The sequence below is a fragment of the Solea senegalensis genome, linkage group LG3 (genome assembly GCF_019176455.1).
Source record: "Solea senegalensis isolate Sse05_10M linkage group LG3, IFAPA_SoseM_1, whole genome shotgun sequence".
NCBI classification, from domain to species: domain Eukaryota; kingdom Metazoa; phylum Chordata; class Actinopteri; order Pleuronectiformes; family Soleidae; genus Solea; species Solea senegalensis.
In genome coordinates this window covers 14,473,038-14,492,688 of record NC_058023.1, presented here as the reverse complement: position 1 = coordinate 14,492,688, position 19,651 = coordinate 14,473,038, and the positions used below count along the sequence as shown (strand labels likewise).

At 40.8% G+C, this 19,651-nt stretch overlaps 1 protein-coding gene across 34 annotated transcripts in view; it reads right to left on the bottom strand.

Annotated features, from left to right (window-relative positions):
* Positions 1-19,651, bottom strand: part of LOC122766725 (receptor-type tyrosine-protein phosphatase delta-like) — a 315,856-nt gene that overhangs the window by 113,830 nt on the left and 182,375 nt on the right. The window contains exon 1 of one of the 34 annotated variants that reach the window (XM_044021824.1): positions 6,257-6,687. The exons of the other annotated variants lie outside the window; for them this stretch is intronic. The gene's annotated coding sequence lies outside the window, so the exon portion shown is untranslated. Of the gene's footprint in view, positions 1-6,256; positions 6,688-19,651 lie in introns of those variants that run through there. 34 annotated transcript variants of the gene reach the window in all.

The window sequence follows — 19,651 nt, the reverse complement described above, 5'->3', positions numbered from 1 at the left end:
TCTTGTGATTGATACCAGAACAATGTGTTTCTCTATTGCATGGATGCTCAACATGAATTAATAAGCATGTTCAGAAATGTATGGTTTTTTTAAAAAGAAAAAGTATATGCTCAAATTTAAACACTGGCATTATTCTATAAATACATTAGTGGGATCATGTGCACCATAGTTTTCTAGCCTTGCTAAATATAAACAGGGCCTGCCTGTACACTGTTATCTGTAACAGTGTGATGCAACTCTTAGAAACCCCTCTGAAATAGTTCCTAAAATATACATGAAAAGGGAAGGGAAAGATGTACCCATTCTTCTGTGTCGGCTGTTTGAAGGCGCAAGCATAACCTTTGTCTGTTGTCCCTAAAATATCACAATGAGGAAAGAAATGAAGGACCGAAAAAGACAAGCAACTCTGAATGAAAACAACCAAGAATGCACTGCATTAAATTTTGTTGTCAGCTGTGGTAGCACCACTGAAGCATATCTGTATGAGCAGCATATATCTTCTAGTATGATGAAAGGGACAAAAAAAACAACCAAAAGTTTCCTTTTTTGGTCTTGGCAGGTTTGAAATAGGAAGGTCAAAAAAAGGTTGCAACACACATTAATGTCTAATAATTGGTCATTTCTTTCCCACACTGAACTCTGTAATCCCCCTGGGTACCATTTGCTTTGCAAAATACATGCATGAAATTCTTGAGACCAGCCTCCCCACAAGTCTAAATAATAGATTATCAACACAGCATCCAGCCTGCGCTATAACTTCAGCCCCAACTGTCTGGCCTCATTAGCAAGGGAAGTGTAAAAGATAGCCAGCTGCTTGCCCAGGTGAAGGCACTCAACTCTGGCCTTTGGCAGTTGTGGCCCACCCTAAAGAGAATATACTGCATCTCTCTGTGCAATTCATCTTGTAATCCGCCTTAAAGCTGCTAAGCCTCTGTTGATGGCAAATGAATGGAGACCAAAAGCAGGGAAGATGGACACAGAAGGAGAAGAAGGTGAAAGTTTCCAAAGTTAGCGGCATACGAAAGGGAAGACACTGGAGATTCATGCTTAAGAAATGACAAAAGGGAAAGATGTTTGGTTGGTTAGTTTGAGCAGTCTGGTCAGAACCAGAGGTGACCTAAGCCATTTCATCCACTGATTGTCCCCCTTTCTCCCTCCTCCTGCCCCTCCCACCACCTCTTTTCACTCTCTCTTCTATAGCTCTATCTCCCTCATCCCCTCTCCCCATGTCAGCTTCCAAATGGCAGTCATTATACAGGACATGAAAAGTCATTTTAGTTCCGCCTGGCTTCTTCAAAGCAGCTAGCTATAATTGCAGATTGACTGGAGAGAGAATGACGGGGTTACACAGAATTTGAACGCTGACTTCTAACCTCATAGTGATACAGGACTTTACTTCTGAATTCCAAAGTGGGAATCGAGCATGAGGAAATATATCGACACATTGTCAATGTCGGTATGTCAAAGGTTCCCGGCTTTCGTTTGTCCTTCTTTCCTCCCTTTGATTGTAAGACATCTTAATATAGGGAAGGACTTCAAAATGATGAAAATCCATCCACTATGAAAAGCATTCCCTATCCGAGCATTTGCTGTACGACTAAATTACTACACATTTGTTATGCACTTTTTTCACTCTTTAGCAGCTGGACATCAAATATATCAACTGTGTTTATGAGCCAAAATATTTTATTTAACGTGAATGCAGAGACATTTGCATGAATATTAATTTGCAGAGCTGTGGCAGCAACAGACACTGTTTATCTATTCTTAGTGTTAGTTGTATCATATTTATAGGCTTTACATACTTGGCGTGTGTGCATGTCTCGAAGTGCTGGTGAGCTTGCGTGTGTTACAAATTCAGCCCCAAAACCTTTTACAGTCCTAAAGGGTCATATATATGTCACTCTTTCCCAGTTTACAAGCTAGCCACTAGTCTGAGCTAAGATTTCCCACTTACCTCTTGCACCCCACTATTTGGCACTGCAGGTAGCGTAATTGTTTAGCATTTAGCCTATCAACTAAATGCTCCGTTTTTGATTTTTTTTTTTTTGTCACAAAGAACTTTATCGCAACGCTCGGTTCCGGGCTCTAATCACGGAGTGCCTACAAACAAAAGTGCTTCCGCTAAGTCATTCCTTTTGGATGAAGGAGGTGACTGAGGGAGGTGTGTACATAGACCATGTAGAAAGGAAAATAGGTCTACGGTACAAGAACACCTTGCTGTCCACTCCCTTGCCCGCAACCCATGAAACACAACCGTCACTAGCTCTCTTGTGAGCATGAACAAATACTAAAACTGTCATACTTTAATTGAAATTCCATCACTTGTGTGGCTACTATTGTGAAATAATTTGATAAAGCTGTGTGGCATGAATGCATAGAGCTACACGCCGCATCGATTTCTTCCCCCAGCTTTTATTTCCTCATACTGCTGCTTATTCAAATGAACCTCAGTGGCACAATTAAGATGAGGGAAAATTAAACGAGGGGAAGGGCATGAGAAAAAGTTTGTCGTACCAAAGTCAACAAGAGTAACAGAATAAAAATTAAGACCTTAAATTATGGTCAAGCCACCTTTTAAACACCATATTTTTCAATACTGCCGTATTTATTTATTGATTTACTTATTACTTGCAGTCTGTGGTGTTCTTCTTACTCTCTCAAGTTGCTAAAATTGACAAGCTGTTAGTAGCTAGACAGGGGGGATGATCGGAAATTGAGGTCAAGGACAGAATACCAATCCTCTGCCAGTCCCAGTGAACCCCAATCCAAATCCATACCAGTATAACCCCGATCCCTGCATGTCCACTCAACTGGCTACAGGGTTTCGGCATCCATCATAACTCCTGAAATCCAATATGCAAGCAAAGGACAGCTGCTGTGGAAAAGTCCTCTTTTTACTGACGCATCTGTGCTCCCCCTGTACACGAAGCCGCAAGGCCGAACCTCAAGGCGACACATTCTTTTATGCATCCAATGCTACGTTGTAACATGTTGTAAGTGACACGTGCTTTAGGCCCAAGAATGACTTGTGAGTAATTACCCTGAGGGAAATATGTGCAGAGGAATTGGGATGAAAAGAGGTGAAGAGGGGACTTATTGCCATGAGAAAATAAAGGTAAAAAAGAAATATATATATGTGTATGTACTGTATATATACATATATATGTGTATATATATACATAGGAATGATGGAGAACAAATAGTGAAAAAATAGAGAATATGAGTAACAAGAAGCTCAGTTATAGCCCTGTACTCCCTCTGCTGCCAGATAATATTTACGCCTCAGCTTTCTGCCCTGACAAGGTGATGGACAGTAGAGGTGATTTTGCCTGGGCGTGAAAATAGGCTTCTTATTATTCCAACCCAGTGGCAACTTGAATATCAATAAAAACTGCTAGCGTTCCCCTATGTGTAAAACCAATGCCCCGTAGCAGTGGTTTTTATCAAGCAACCCACCCTTGACGCTAGTTATGCAGTACTAGAGGTTACGAGAGGAAATGCTTGCCAAGTAAATAAGTGAGTGAAGCGATTGAATAGAGGGGAAAAACACAGCGGGACCAGGGCCAAAGTGAACCAAGGGTAAAAGCATGATCACTTCATTATGTCGTGGTGCAGCTCAGTGTTGTGCAAAATCAAACTGCTCTCTCGTTTGTCACAATGCATCAAGCTGGCCACTGCAAAGTGGCTTTGCATTTGGCTGCAGGCCCCCCGATGCACAGACACACACAGGTCGGTGAAACTCAACCACGGGAAACAAAACGCATCCGCACATGCACATTTGTTCATGTACGTATGCAGACCAACACAGATAAAAACACGCAGCCCTCACTACCCTCTAAAATGACCTCCACAACTCCAACTTCTCTCACATGAGCCAACCAACAATGCTGCCAGCTCAATAGTCCGTGGGTAGTTAAGGAAAATTTCTGGCACAAAATATGCTAGAATTCACCCACCGCATTACAAGAGGAAGGCAGTGAGGGGGTGATTGCTAACAGACTTATTGGCACTCCGTCTCCTTCCGGTCCAGCACTATGACGCCTGGTAATTGTGGTCTTTATGTTTACGAATCAGTTTTTGTGATGTAAGTGTTGATTTTTCATATCACATTTGTAATAGGCTCCCTGGCCTTTGAAGTCCTGAAGTAGTTCTCACACACAAGGAACTGGCCTAAACATACACACACTGATAACACAGAAAACAAAAAATTTCTCTGCTCATGAAGATAAATTGGCGAGTAAGAGCTACTCGACGGTGAGATGCACTTGTTCTAAACAAACTTGGAAAAGAAAAGCCTGTAAACTTCCACAGTCCATCACGATGCCGCCGTAGCAGCGACCAGAAATCTAACACGCGTGTAAATGTGCATTGGAAAAGTAACACAAATATGAAAGGACATCTGAAAGACATTTTAGACTTCGCACTAACATTCAGTCTTGGAAATACCCAGTTGTCCCTTCTAGACACTGTCAGAAATGAGGGAAATGATTTCAGAATGTGCTTCAGGCACAGACGGCTAAAGAAAAAGGTAAATCGGCCAGCACGCAAAAAATGGCCTCATACTCCCTCATAGGCACTTTCCAAGACCCTTATATCATTTTTCAGTTTAATGGCTTGCATGTCATGAACTGTTTTTATACTTGGCACATACACTCACACAAGCACACATGTACACGCAATCGTAAATGAGACTCAAGAGCTTGACTCCTTTACCCTTTCGATTCATGTCGACTAATACACACCTTTGCGATATTTACATCGCGCTTTTTTCCCACACAATGCTACACATAATTGTACGCGATTCAAATGTTCTACGAGGTGAATGACGAGGATTGAAAAGAAACAGGGTGACCGTGTCTTTGCCGCTTTCTCATTGCAGAGACACTTTGCTCCTTTCGACGACTTTGTATGGCAGCACTTAAAACGAGAAGCACCCTCTGTTCATATCCATTTTGTCTGCTCTTTTGAGTGTTGCTGTCGCCACAGCAAAATTGGAAATCGAACGCGTGGTGACAGTGTTAATTGTTGCTGTGTCAAAACTGGCTAAGTGCGGTTTGTTTGAGCTGGGAACTGCAAAACATGTAAGACAGTGAAGGTGCTTGGGTGTGCACTCCTGGAGTGCTTACTGGCTGTAAACTGGGAATTGCTTGAGCAAATACGTATGCATTCTCACACACACACACACACACACATCCCTATACAAATATGCCCTTCTCCATTGGTGATATCCAATCAATGTCTTTCCTTTTACCTCAGCAGTGTTTTAGAAAGCACTGGGTCACCATAATCAACACACTGATGCGTATTTTATCCTAAGTAAAGGGTCAGGATGATGAGGTTCCCTCTTCATGGCTTGTAACCACTCTCTACTGCATTTCCCCCACTGGTTGGGGAAAATGAGTCCCCTAGTGGCTCAACTTGCACACTGAACACAGGTAGGGTGACCAGTTCCACTGAAAATAAAGGTTCACTTTCACCTGATTGACAGAATAGTTATGTGACTGACTGACAGAATCTGTGCCTGCCTCGCTGATGTTTTGCTGTCTAAATATGTGGGCTCTTTAAAAAGCACAGTCAACTTAATTCCCCGCTAAAATAAAACGTGTTCTAAAAATAAGACGGACTGAGATGACGGATCTCTGGAGAGTTGCAAGTATGCACTTTGAAAATTCCTCTCATTCGCTTTCATGCCGCTCAACCTAAATGAACTGCATTTACACAACAGTGGCACATTAACATATTTGAGCTGAGATTGTCCATTATGTTGTTGTTGTTGTTGTTTTTTAACAGGTCGGTTAACTGAAGTGTATGGCAAGAGATGCGTCCTGATTTAATTGAACAGTTTCTTCTTCTTCTTGTTTGTTTGTTTGTTTGTTTATCATTCAAAACACAAACCACATAAACACCCCGCCTGCAAATCTGCATGTTCACTTTATGTGCTGGTAATACTCTGAATGTAAATGAAGCCTGTTTATGGGCGTTGATTGTGTCGTGGAACGTATGCGGCTGCTGTGTCTATTCAAGGTTGCGCGCTTTTTAATTCCAACCTCTGTCCATTCTAAACCATTACTGTCACATGGACGGTAGCGGTCTCAGGTCAGTACACAGGTAATAAACCCAGTGCGGGGTTGAGCAGCGGATTACAGCAATACTGAATACGATTAAAGCAACTTCACGACTCGCACACCTGAAATCACTGCGGCAGCGACTTCACTTTATACCTGTCAACATAAAGCTCAAAACTCACTCTTACCTTATCACCATTTTGCGGCCAGTTTGAAACTGAGCGTCTCTTCTTTCTTTTTTTTATCTGTTCTGTCGATAAGTGGAGAGTTTTGTTTTAGTTCTTTTCTTTACATCCAGAAATGACAGTCGAGTCCAGGGTGTCGGGAATAAAACAACGTGGGGGATAGAAATCCGTTCTCTGGTTCTTCTTCTCCTTCTTTTCTCCTTTGTTTCGTGTCTTTCCGTGAGTTGTCCTCCGCCAGCGCGTTAACGATCTTCGGGGCAGATAGGAGGGGAAAAACACGCACGTGGAGAGCGCGTATGATAGATTCTCTGCTTGGAGTCTGTCTGTGCTGCTCTGCTCGTTAGATCTTCATTGAAATGAACGTGGCGAGACGGCGGTGGTGTTTGGAAAGTGCGGTGTGGCTGGGACACACAGCCCTCCCCTCCACTCTCTCTCTCTCTCTCGCGCGCGCTCTCTCTCTCTCTCCCCCCTTCACTCTGTGTCTCTTGTTTGTCTGTCAGTGTCTTTGCTGAGACCACAGCGCGCACTAAAACCCCAGAGAAAAACTGGAAAATGACAGCGAGAGAGAGAGAGAGAGAGAGAGAGAGATAGATGGGGGCGACAGGGGAGCGGGTTGACGTCACTCATCGAGATCCCACTCTCCCACCTCTCCTGGATCAACTTTCCTGGCCACTGCAGGAATGTGCACTTGGACACGACTATTTTAGAGAAAGATTCCTGTTCGATTGAGACTTGTGTGTGTGTGTGTGTGTGTGAGAGAGAGAGAGCGAGAGAGTGCTGTGGGTGGAGTATGAGCTGGTAATTATTTTCAGCTGTTCTAGTGCATACAAGTGTCCGCATTTGTTATTCCACAGCTGCACACACATAATAATCCATTATTAGAGCACGTTCACGTTCTAATACATAGAAAATTAAGTGAAAGGTCCAGAGTCAGGGGGGTGTATTGGGAGAAATTGAATATACTACCCATAAGTGGATAATTACCTTAAAATAAAAAAATAAAACACGTTTGATCTTCTTAGCCTTAGAATAACCCCAAATGTAACAGCTCAATAGGGAAACCAGTCAGGGCATCCATTTTGCATTTTGCAACAGAAGCTTACTCAGCAAATGAAGAAGAACAATACCCTTTCTGATACACAAAGGCCACCATAGTTCCCTGATGCACTTGGGAAGGAATGTGTTCCTCTCACCATTACACGTCACTCATTCGTATACACTGAATCGGAAGGGTCAAATGTAGAAATCACCATGTGAATTAGCATGTTAGATTTTATTGTAATATGTAAGCAGCATTTGTTATGCTGTAGATCAGGGGTGTCAAACGTACGGTCTATGGACCAGAACCGGCCCGCCAGAGGGCCTGATCTGGCCCGTAGGATGAATTTGTTAAAATGTCACCTTATGATTAGATTCTAATCACAATGTTAAATACTAAATTTTTCACTTCCAGATACCTGTTTGTGCCTTTATAGATCCAGTGTGATGTGTAAATGGAAAATGTAGGCATAATATTGTTGAAATTGCACTTAGGACTTCATTAAATGTAAAACAAAGAAAAAAAAATTGGAGTTCTTGTTGCTCAGAGGTTATTATACTATTATTTTCCTTGACCGGCCCACTTAAGATCAATTTGTGCTGTATGTGGCCCCTGAACAAAAATGATTTTGACATTCCTGCTGTAGAGGTGGAGCTAACGCACCTCTCTATAACAAGGTACCACAATGTATTGTGCACACTGATTGTAAATGTTCCATAAAATCTCAATCAGAAAACTACAAATTAACTGTAGATAAATGCAGTATTTAAAAGATTTAAACAAGCACAAAAAAACAATCTCCATGCAGAAGCCAGGTGAAGTCTTCCATACATGGATGCATCATGGTTGACGCAATGTCAGTGCATACTCTATAAAAATGCCATCATGTACAATAAGGTCACTATAAACTCATCACTAAGAGCCACAGACATACTATAAATCCCTGTCGGGTGATTATATTGATTTTGTTGTCAGACTGAGCTTGAATGTGTTTGCCTTCATGTCCATTAGGATGGCAAAGCGTAAGTCATTTGTTTTTTGTTTTTTTTTTATCAAAGGCATTGCTTCTCTATGTAGAAAGGCTGCGGCACTGTGTTAAATACAAGGTCATCCTGCTACATCAACACAAGTTGAGCAGTTACCTCCATCATCCATGTGTAATGAACTCACACTTTATGTAATGATTCTAAGGAAATGATTTATTCATGTTCATGCCACCGATCAGACAATGTAGCATAGCATATGAAAGGATAATATTGTTTCCGTGCACGGCTCTCTGATGTAGCAGTACGGAAAAATAACAGCAGTGGCCCTGGGACATGGATGACGATGACCAATTGTGTTTTGAGAAAAGTTGCCTCTGTGGCAGCAAACCAAAGCTTCTGATGAACAACCTAGCCCTGCAGACACAAACATCTAGCATCCAACAATAGTACTCTGAGAGACAGATAGACAGACTACTGCAGTCAGCAGATCTGTTTTCTTACCTGCACTCAGACATGTCATGTATCTGACTGAGTGTCTGTGATAGTGATTTATACCTGCAAATTATACAGAGTTCCATTTTCTAAGGGTAGAATTTGATACGGACCCTGCATGTAGATTTATAGGGCAAACAAAACTGTTGGTTTGTTCACAATGAACAATGGGGAAACTTGATGAAATTACTGTTATTTGAACTATTGCCCTCCACTGCTGGGTATTAGAGAGTAATGTGGGAGTGATAGTTGTGTCTTGAGGCACAAAGTACTGTCGATTGCAAGTTTCTGTTCATCAGACTTTACCACGGCGATTATTTGGAAAATATTCTTATCTTGAAGGCTGGAGGTTGGAATGCTGTTTTGTTTGTGAAGACCATGTGCCACATTCTTAAGACATCCTAACAAATACTTTGGTTTTTAACCAGAATTATTTGAGGCCTGCTGACACGCACCATTGTAGGAGTCTTTTAATGTCAGAGGCTTCAACTGCATTCATGATCTTTGAATATAACTGCGTCATACTTGTTGTTAGAGTTACAATTCCACTCTGCATCAAGCTTGTGCTTTCATATTCTTGGCACCGGTGATGGTAATAACACAGCAGCACTTGTTGATGAATGGGGCCATGTGTAAGATTCATCAAGTGCCTGTCTTTCTGGCCTATCATGGCTGAACTTTGTCGCTCAGCAGGACATGGCAGTCTATAAAGCAACTGTCCTTCAATAAGACAAATCCAAGACGGAGAAACCCTCAGTGTTGCGCTGAAATAGGCGTCACCACAAACTGCAAATATGTCAATTATGAAAATGGTGGGGGCATTTTCGAACGTTTCACTTGGCAAGTGTTTCCTTTGTAAGATAATGACAGGATAATGACAATCCAGTGTCATTATGTGAGCCTTGTGCTGTTATATTACTGCCTCAGGCACGTTTAAATTTCTACATATTTGGGGTCATTCAAAGCGTAGCGCTGGCTGATATTTACTATGTAAATACAATGCAAATGCGGGGAAGGATGCTAAGGGTTAAACAATATCAATATGCATTTGCTTTGGATGAATAATGTGGACAAATCCTCTGATGTATGTGTTTCTCTGTCTACCTGCCTACACAGGAGATTCTGCGGGGACTAATCTGACTTAAAACCAAAACAAATTAGCATTGACGATTCTTATGTTTTTAGAAATCCAGTTGGATTATTGTGTTGGTGTTGTTTTTTCTATTGAACAATGGTATTGGAACCTCTCACAGGCTGCAAAGAATCATTTGAATGCCATGATTAATGAGTTTAATGAAATGGCCTGTGTGCATGCACACACAGAAGAGAATGCTGTGCACCAATTCCGATAACATTGATCCCTGATTCATTTGAGTGCCACCACAGAGTATTTGCTTGTGACCTTGCTGCCACCCTAAATTCGTATCTTTAGTGATATGTCTACCTGGTTTGAAATGATTTTGTTGATGCCCTGTTGTTTGAACCTAGTGTCACCATCAAGTCAAACATGGTGGATTTGTCCATGAGAAGTCATGTATGAGAGAGATATATTCAAAAGAGATCATAATAAACATTACATTTAACAATGCACTGCCAGTGTGATTGTTATTTTATAGCTTCTTTTTTTTTTTTTACAGGCATTTGTTTGTGAGAATGTTAGTTTGTGGATCATTTTTAACTTAGTAATAGATCTTCTGTGTTCAAGCTGTGTTCTTACTGGTGACTATATCATTTCCCATGTAAAGTGAATCACTCTAAAGATTTGGTAGAATTTCTTGACAAGGTGATGTGTTTATTTCAGTGGGGGATAAAGCTGCTCCTTATTGTGAGTCTTCTCTGTGTATCAGCTTCAGACAGTGTGACTCAGAAACAGACGGAGGCAATAAAGGAAGAAAATAAATCAAATTGTGCTTTAAGTTGCAAGAACAGATGTTTGCTTTTGCTCTGTAGAAAGAGATTCTGAGTAATGTTTGTCGGGGTTAATTTACATTACTGTCTAGGCTCAGACTGGATTTTGTTGCTTGATAGGTTGAGGTCAGTTCCATTGTAACTCAATCCAATAACTGCTCTATTGCTTTAACACCTAACGTCTAAATGCACTGGCTGCCACTTAAAAAGGATTCTTCTACTTCATGGACTGCATTTCAGTTCTGGGTGAGTTGCACTCTACTCCCCATCGCTCAGTAATAAAAGTGTAATAATATTTATATACTTGCAGCAAGTGTATTTGCATTTGCACACTATAAGCAAAGTGCTGCATTTATTTTAATACGATTATGCAGTTTCACATTACAGGCATTTAGCTCCACAGAAGATGACTTTTATTATGAAGTATCCAGAGGAAATGCAATGTGTTTGTCAGTGAGCTGAAGACTTACTGCTGTCATTCATCAAAAAATAGTTTGATGAACGACAAAGCAAGACAATGGGTATTTTCAGCATCTTATGACAGTGGATCAATTTGAAATATTGCAGGGAGTAATGTGACTAGCAGGAGCAGCCACAGCGAGCTGTTAGGTGAAGAACTGAAGGCAACCGGCTGCACACCTCCGAATTTTCCGTGACCTGCTGTTTAGAGTCGTGCTGTATGCAGCACAAGAGCAGTTGCTCACACAGTGATTAAAATCAGCCAATTATTCTCTGACCTCTTCATTGAAATAGCAGTTTATTTTGCTTCCCAGAAAGCTGTGTGACCTGAGGTATCTGTTACCAACAGTAATTACAGGTGTCGCAAAATCAACCAGGACTGAAATCTTCAATATTGCCACTTTAACACAATATCTTTCACTGTCAATCTTCCTATAGCCCGAGGTAGAGGTCTTTTCAACCCATGACAAGTTGCTGGTGCTTTACAAATGACTGTCAGTCAAGTCATTACTCTCGTTTCTGCGACCCAAAGACAACACCATGTATAATACTCTGGAGACAACTTGTCTGAATCAAAAACAAGGACTGTCATTTTCAGCTTCTCACCCCCCAGACAGAGTTGATGCATTTATAGCCCCCACTTCCCCCCCAACTCCGATCAAGTAAACCAGTCATCGTAAAATTAATTTCCCCATGAAGCAAGACTTTTACTTTTTGGATAACAATCTCTTTTAAGCGGATAAATCTAATCCAATGTTTTGAGACGGGTAGAGATTGACTTGTTTATGGCCACTGCCCAAGCAGTCAAGAGTGGTAGGGAAGGGTGGGGGTAAGTGGGTGGTAGGGCTAAGAGCGACAAATGCCAAGGTGATATTACACACATCTCCCAGGCACAAAAATTGTAAACCAACACCAAACTCCAGTTCTTGGCTGAGACATCCAATACTTCTCTCCTTTTTAGAATCTGTCAGACATGATGAATGACTAAGTATACAGTCTCGCTTTCATGAGCAATTAACATTTTGTTAAAATTGGAAGACTTAATAGTCGCAGAGTTCATTGCAGAGAAAACATACGATTTTATGATGTGGTTGAAATGATTGTAATGCTTGAGAGTGAGATTGATTGCCGTAATTATGAACATGATGGGGAAGAAGTTGTAAATTTCCTGGTCAGATAGCAGACAGCTGTATGTGCGGCCTTTGACCACGTGATAACATCAGTATAACTAAGATAGTACTGTGACTGAGAAACAATGGCTAATGTATTACATGTCCCCAGCAATGTCAGAACTATATTTGGTAGGGGGTGCTGACTACTTCACCCATCACATATGATAGACTTTACCTTACTCTTGCACCATTTTCACTTCTTATTCTGCAACCCTGGATGTCACATTGCTGATTGAACTGAGCTATTCATGAGCCTAACCCAATACTTTAATTTCAAATTGGAGTATGGCTATTAAGAAAATGTGAAAGCAAGTTTTAATTGCTCACAAAGCATCCTCTGTTTTGGCACTAAAACTCACAGCCTTTGTCTCATGCGTCATCACATTGATCAATAAAAATATTTAATAAAGAGTAAATAGATAATAGGCCCTTGAGGTTACCAATAATTATAGGTACACCACTTATGAATAAAGGCCATTCAGAAATGAAGAAAAACTGTATGAACAGAGGATGAGGGTATTGGAAAAATCTTTGAAATTACATAATGAGGTACCTGCAGGTAGCTGGTGCATTTATCTTTTTTACTGACACTTTATTTCAAATTGCCATAATGCCATTTATGCCTTTGTTATAAATATTTCATTTTGCAAACATTGTCAGAAATTAAATGCTGGGAGTGTGCACAGTTTATTACGCAAATTGATGTCATCTTCCAAGGCAAAACACCTAGTGAAGCCACATCATGAAATGAGTCTTATTTTCAGACAGTTCCCCCATTGTTTCAGTTGAGTCATCTGCTGTTTTTTATTTTTTTTAAATCTGTTTTATACGCACCAGTTTTATCAGCACCAATCAAATCAAAAAACTGAAATGTGGGGGAAACATAGTTTAGTTAAGTCATAGCCAGCTAATCTGTTTCATCAGGACTATGTCAGTGTTGTTTATGACAACTTTACACAGTTCAGGCAACATTTTCTACCCCACAGCTGTCATTACCAAATTGTGCTTTACAGAGAAATATGTGACACTGTAGCTTTCTGTAATCTAAAACAAAGATGTTTTGGCCAAAAGCTGATTGAAAAAAAAAAAAATGTTTTCAGGGCCTTGAATTTCATGGCAACATCAGAGTGTTGAATAAGGATAAACCTGGTGTGAGTCACAATACCCACAGAGCTGTCTGTAAAGTTGCCTTCGATTCTGCTGGAGCTGACTACATGTTAAATCAAGTGAGACATTGCCTCAGATTGGAGAAGCTGACTGCGAACGTATGTGTTGGATTTGCCGTGATTAGGTTTCAGGTAGCATTCGACTAGCGTACCCAACCTGGTGCATTTGTGGTAAGTAAAGGCCACAATGGTTGGACCAAAGAAGCTGACATGAATTTAAATTAAACTGTTGCAGGGCAGCACATATACCTTGTGTAATCTGACGGACCGCAAATTGAACCCTTATGTGACATGAACAGGTGTATGTTGTGGGGCACAACATGACAAGAGATGCATGCTTCCTCATCTTTTCTGAGGACTGCTGAGTCAAGAGTAGTTAATACAACCATATTATGAGCGAAAACAGACTCAGATTTGCAATGAGGCTTGTGGTAGTGACCTCAGTTTTAGTCAGTATAGCGTTACTATGGAGTGTAGTGAGGTGAAAAGCTATTTTGCCCATTAAGAGATCAGCTGGGATGGTGTGAACTGACACAGAGACAAAAGGAGAAATTCCTGAATGACTGTCATTCCGTGGAACTTGTAGCTTCAGTGAAAGTTGAGTTGAATATTTGTGTGCATGCATGTGTGTGTTGGTATGCAAATGTCACATCGTATTGTTTGTGTTTGCCATTCATGTACAAAGCTCCAGTTTGGCATTAATATTGAAGTGCTCGAGCTAGACATGGAAGATGCTCTAACTAAACCATCAGCATACAGTCTATGGTCAGAAAAGAGTAACCATAAGCAGGTGAACTCTGAGAAGCATTCAAAAACAATTTTTGTATGTGGCTTGAGTGTAAACACATGTGTAAATATTGTTATATTGCAAAACCTTTTTTGGATTCATGGACAGAACAAGTCAGTAACAAAATGGTGAAACTATCCAAAATTCCCACATTTAATTTTCTCTCTCTTATTATTGCTGGTCACATGGTATGTAGCTTACATGGTCAAGTCAATTTAGGAACAAAGCTGTTCTTTTTTTTCTATTTATTTCATTTTTCCTAATTCTGGCTTTGTTTCCTTCCTGTCACTTGTACTTTGCATCTCATTGCAAAAATGTGTTTGCTGATTAGAATCCATGCATACTTTGCTTTCTCTCTCCTTCATTGTCTCTTTGTTTATTTAAATCTTCCCTACTCTAAAAGGCTTTTACCTTCTCCTTCCATCACCTTCCCAGTTGTTAATTTATTTGCCCATTCTCTATCCTAGTCTCTACATGCACTTTCTGTGCTCTCTACGTCTCTGACTTTACTAGCCCAAATGAAAAGCATGCGCACAACTCATTTCTTTTTTTCGTTTGTGTCTTTCTCACTGCTTTGGTCTGCTTTGGGTTTGCTCTTAAAAGAAATGTGGGTTGCCACTGGGCATTTACTAGAAGCCGCTCACCGTAGCCAATTGATCATGGCTATTGTTTGAAATGGGTCCTCCACTTTACAGTTCAGTCTTCATAAAAATGAGTGTTGGCCACTTCTATCTGTCACCTTCTCCACCCCAAAATATTCTCTCTCCTTCCCTCTTCCTCTCTGGCCAGTGATCCCCACTGACATTTTCACAAGCATGCCTTCATCAATTTCACACCTCTGATGCCCTTCTATGCCAGTTTGGAACGTGGGAGAATTGATGGGTGTGTGCTGACAAAGCTAGCTTGAATTCAAAGTCAGGTAGTGACTAAGTTCTTCAGGTATAGGACAGATAGGACATGGAGGGCCATCAATAAATGTGTCATCAAAGTCAACAAACTTCATATCATCAGACAAGTGGTCAAGTCCAGGAAAAGCCCTGTTTTCACAATACTGACCACACTACAACAATGTACAGTGCAAGTGTCTTTATCGCAGCTCATTACAACTTCACTTCCTCCCCTGCAGTTTGCTGCTTTCTCATTTATTTCTCTGCAGATGAGTCATGCGACTTATAACTTATAAATTCAGTAATGTAATAAAAGGTGTCATGGAAAAAGCCATTCAGAAGGTAAATATCCTTTATGCTCACTTCCTTCCCCTTTAGTCTTTTGGAAATCTGGCTATTCCGTCATCAGCCAACTGGTGCATTTATGAGCTGCTAAAGTAATTGGTGGTAGCGGCGAGATCTCAACTGAGGCAAAGGTGACACATTCACCTCAGCAAAGCCTTAAGCTAAATGCTTCATTGAAATAACAGAGGAGAAGGAGGCGGCGGCGGCAAGTGGAGCAAAAGAGAGTAGCAAGGTGCCTCATTCACTGCCTCAGAGGTTTATGGGATTGCTCCCAGCTGTCACTCTGTGTAGTGAATCTGCGGCACCGTAATATCTTAATTGTTTCAAATTAAATGCTCGTAAAATGGCAAAGGAAATGAGTTTTTCTCTCTGGCTAATCCAAAGCAGCCCCTTGACTTACATCTGGGCCCGCTTTAAATGAGAGGGGGTTTAAAAGAGGAATGGATCCCACATGAGATGGCTATGGATAGGCTGGTGTGAAATTAGTTTTTATAGGTTGCGACTTACAAGCCTATCAATGTGCATATGTGAATCATATGTCTCAAAGCATCTAAAGCTACCATTTTCCCCATGTCTACATCTTAGTGTGTGTGTGTGTGTCTGTGTGTGAAAACAAGTTTAGGCATGTGTGTTATTATGTATGTTTATATGAAGGTTGTGTGCATGTCGTGGCTTATCATAATAAACAGCCTAAATATCCGGTGGGAATTCACACATTTAGTCTCTTTCCTTCTCCCTCTGGCACTTCCGAGACTGAGCTCATTTGGCAGCACATTCAAATTACTCAACCAGCTAAAGTGCCCTGAATGACATCAGTCTTGATGTCAAACACACACAAATGCAGAATATGCTCATGCCTGCATGTGTATACAGACAGACACACACACACATACACACATGTTAATATACATTTAAACACAGATCCTTAGCTGTTGTACCCCAATCACAAACTATACATTCTGCTTGCACAATAAATATATGCTGTTATGAATGACATGTTTCTCATGGCTTTTCTGCGCACAATTCCCATCAGAATATCCCATTAGCCCCTGTTAACTTGACATCTTCTCGTATGAATAGCCGCTCAGAATAAGCCGCCTAACCAGCAGACAATCATGTGTTATTATGTCTGCAAAGTGGTTTTGTTGTGGAGACTGTAGGTGGTGTTGAAGGTAGGGGCAGTGAAGTCGATTATCGTAAAATGAAACACCAAATGAAAAGACATGGCACTTCTCCAGTTGGAATCAGAGACATTTTGAAAAAAGAAAAAGGGAGAGAGCAAAAAAAAAACCTGAGCGGCATTACCGCCTCGTCGAATGGTGAGACAAGAGTGCTGTTGGTATGTGACTTGACAAGTGCTTGAAAAGTTTCTGACACTGCTGCTATCAATAGTGCCATCTGCTGTTTGAAACATCCAGAGGAAAGTAACATGTAGACATTTGACAAGGGTTGTGGGGTGTCTTTGTCATTAAGATCCAAAGCTTAAAAAAACAAATTCAATTTAAAAAAACCCACCTCCATATGCATTGTCCTTCCTTTGGCCTTCTTTCATATCACGATGTCTACAGACATTAACCTTTTTTTCCATCTTATTACATTTATGTTTCTGACCTGTGGACCTTGCTGTGTTGAAATAGTTGTCTCCATCCTTTTCCCCTGATGCATTACAAATCATTCCTTGTTTTTCATTTCAATCTCCTTCCACTCTTACCCACCCCCTGTCCTCTATACTGTTATTGAAGCTTGCTTTCTCTTATTTATGCTTTGACATGTCTTGCATCACCTGCGCAACTTTTTCTCCACTTCACCGTTTCCTCATGGGTTGTTTTGCTCTGTCTCTTTCATTTACTATTGTCAGAACCTTTTATGTCATGTCTGTTTGTTTTAACAATAAAGTCTCGTGATCCAATCTTTTATTCTTACATTTTCCCTTCATGTCGCTCTCTGTTGTCTTTGCACTGGACTTAACCAGCCTTTATGTATCTACTATTTTTTTTCCACTCCCCTTTAACTTCTCCTCCATCATGATCATTATGCCGCAATATGCCAGTCCCACACAGTCTCTCTCTCCTCTCCTCTTCTCTGTCTGCCATGTTTGTGGCCTTTCACTCTGTGCACATCTAATGGCTGTGGTGTAATCCACTGGCTAATCTGCTGACAGCCTGTGTGACAAGGCATTAGCTTTGTGTCATTGCTTACCATGCTGCTTCAGTGTGTGTGTGTGGGTATGTTGTTTGTTTGTGTCCGTGTGCGCGTGAGAGAGAGAGAGGGAGTCAAAAAAAAGCGAGAGTAAAAAGTCTGTGTATATTGGTGTGTCAAAGCTCATATGAGCTCTGTCTGTAAATCTTCCCATGCTAGCATGTGTGATCGGTTGTAAGTAATGGCTTATACTGTTGCTCTATGTCATATAGAATCATAAAATTGAGATAAAAATTGACAAAATCGGAGTGCTAGTAATGTTAATATTAATATTATTGACATATTGAAGGAATATAACCTAGTAGGCCTCTGAGATCTACTGACTCAGGTCAGATAGTCGAGTCCAGTGTTCAAATGAAATGAAGCATCATTTCGCTGTTATGCTTCACACAACTGAAACAAGCTACCAATAGAGCTGAAAACAGCACCAAATGTGAATATTTTTGAAACATTTCTACTCCCATATGCGTATGAAGGAGCTCTTCTAAATCACTTAATATTTTCCTGCACTGTACATTCCTTTATTGTTGGGTTAGTAGGGGTACAGGGTATTAGGGTAGTAGGGGTTAGTATTGGGTAAATTACTGTTTTATGTTTCAATAGCATAGCTTATCAGACCTTTTTGTTCCCAACTTTTAACAGATTTTGTTTCCTACACATTGAGTTGCCCCGTGTATGACATTTGCAATACAAATAAACCTGCCTTTCCTTGCAAGACAGTCCAAATTATCCTTGTCAGGCTGCCTCTCTGCTCTGTCATGTCAAACAGGGCTCAGTTTGCAGCCAAATATTGGATTTTCTATTATTTCCTCTAGAATAGTTTGGACATGATTGCCTTTCAGCGTTTTTTTTATTTTTTTCAACACTGCTTCTCACATCAGGGCTGCAGTGTTGGTTTGTTTTTTGGTTAATCTGAATAGTATTCCCGTTTATTCAGTCTTTTATTTTTATATTGTCTTATCTATGCAAAATGTGAAAAGTGTGAGGAAAGCGATGCACAAAACATTGCTTTTCTTTTCTGAGTCATCAAAGTGATAGATTTTAAGTTCACAGAAGCACTAAATTTTACAATTTAAAACGACTGAACCATTAACCACGGACCCGGTTTGCTGATGTCTTACATTGACTAACCATTCCAGCATGTCACTGCACATTGATGTCATTTTGGCTTTGCACATGCTGCCCAGAAATCTTCTTCCTCTTCTGTCGTGCTAGTAGCACTCACCTTTCACTTGCCTACATCCACCTCTTTTCACTTTCTGTCCTATTCCTTCGTGGCCCCATCTCCTGTCTCCACCTGAGTGATCCTGTTATCACAGCTGACCCCTCACTGGATCTGTCGACAGCCAAAGAGATTACACCAAAGACTGTGGAACACATTGGGCTACCCGTTTGAAAAGGGAGGCGTAGATTGCCTGATCCTTTGATGCTGATAAACTAGCCAAGGCTTTGGGGATTCAAGAAGGTCCCATTGGGAAAGGAGGTAAAGTGAGGCAGGCTGGGGTGGGTGGAGGTCTATTGTTAACTTTAAGTCTTCTTCTAATCACTGTGCTTTTCAGAGAGGATAAGGCAGAGGAGAATGGGAGCTTGGTTTGAAATGGAATTAGGCCCTGATGGAGCTGGGGATAAGGTTGTTGGGCTTTGATTTGATCAGTGTTTGCTTGAAAGCATGTGGAGTAGTATGTTTGATCAAAACTACAATGTGCATGGGATACGCTATTCAGCTTCAGTGAAATATAACGATAATAATAAACATCATAACTCTTTAGTAGTCTGTGCTGGACATTTTTCATTCACCTGGGAATCAGCTCCACCTATAGCAGCTTGTAGATTGACTGAAAATGTGCACATACATACTGTAGTATAAACTTTGTACTTGATATTATATTAGTTGTATTGGCACAGTGCTACTGATGCCTGTTGCACTGAATGGTTATGAATCATAATCCCTGGGGAAC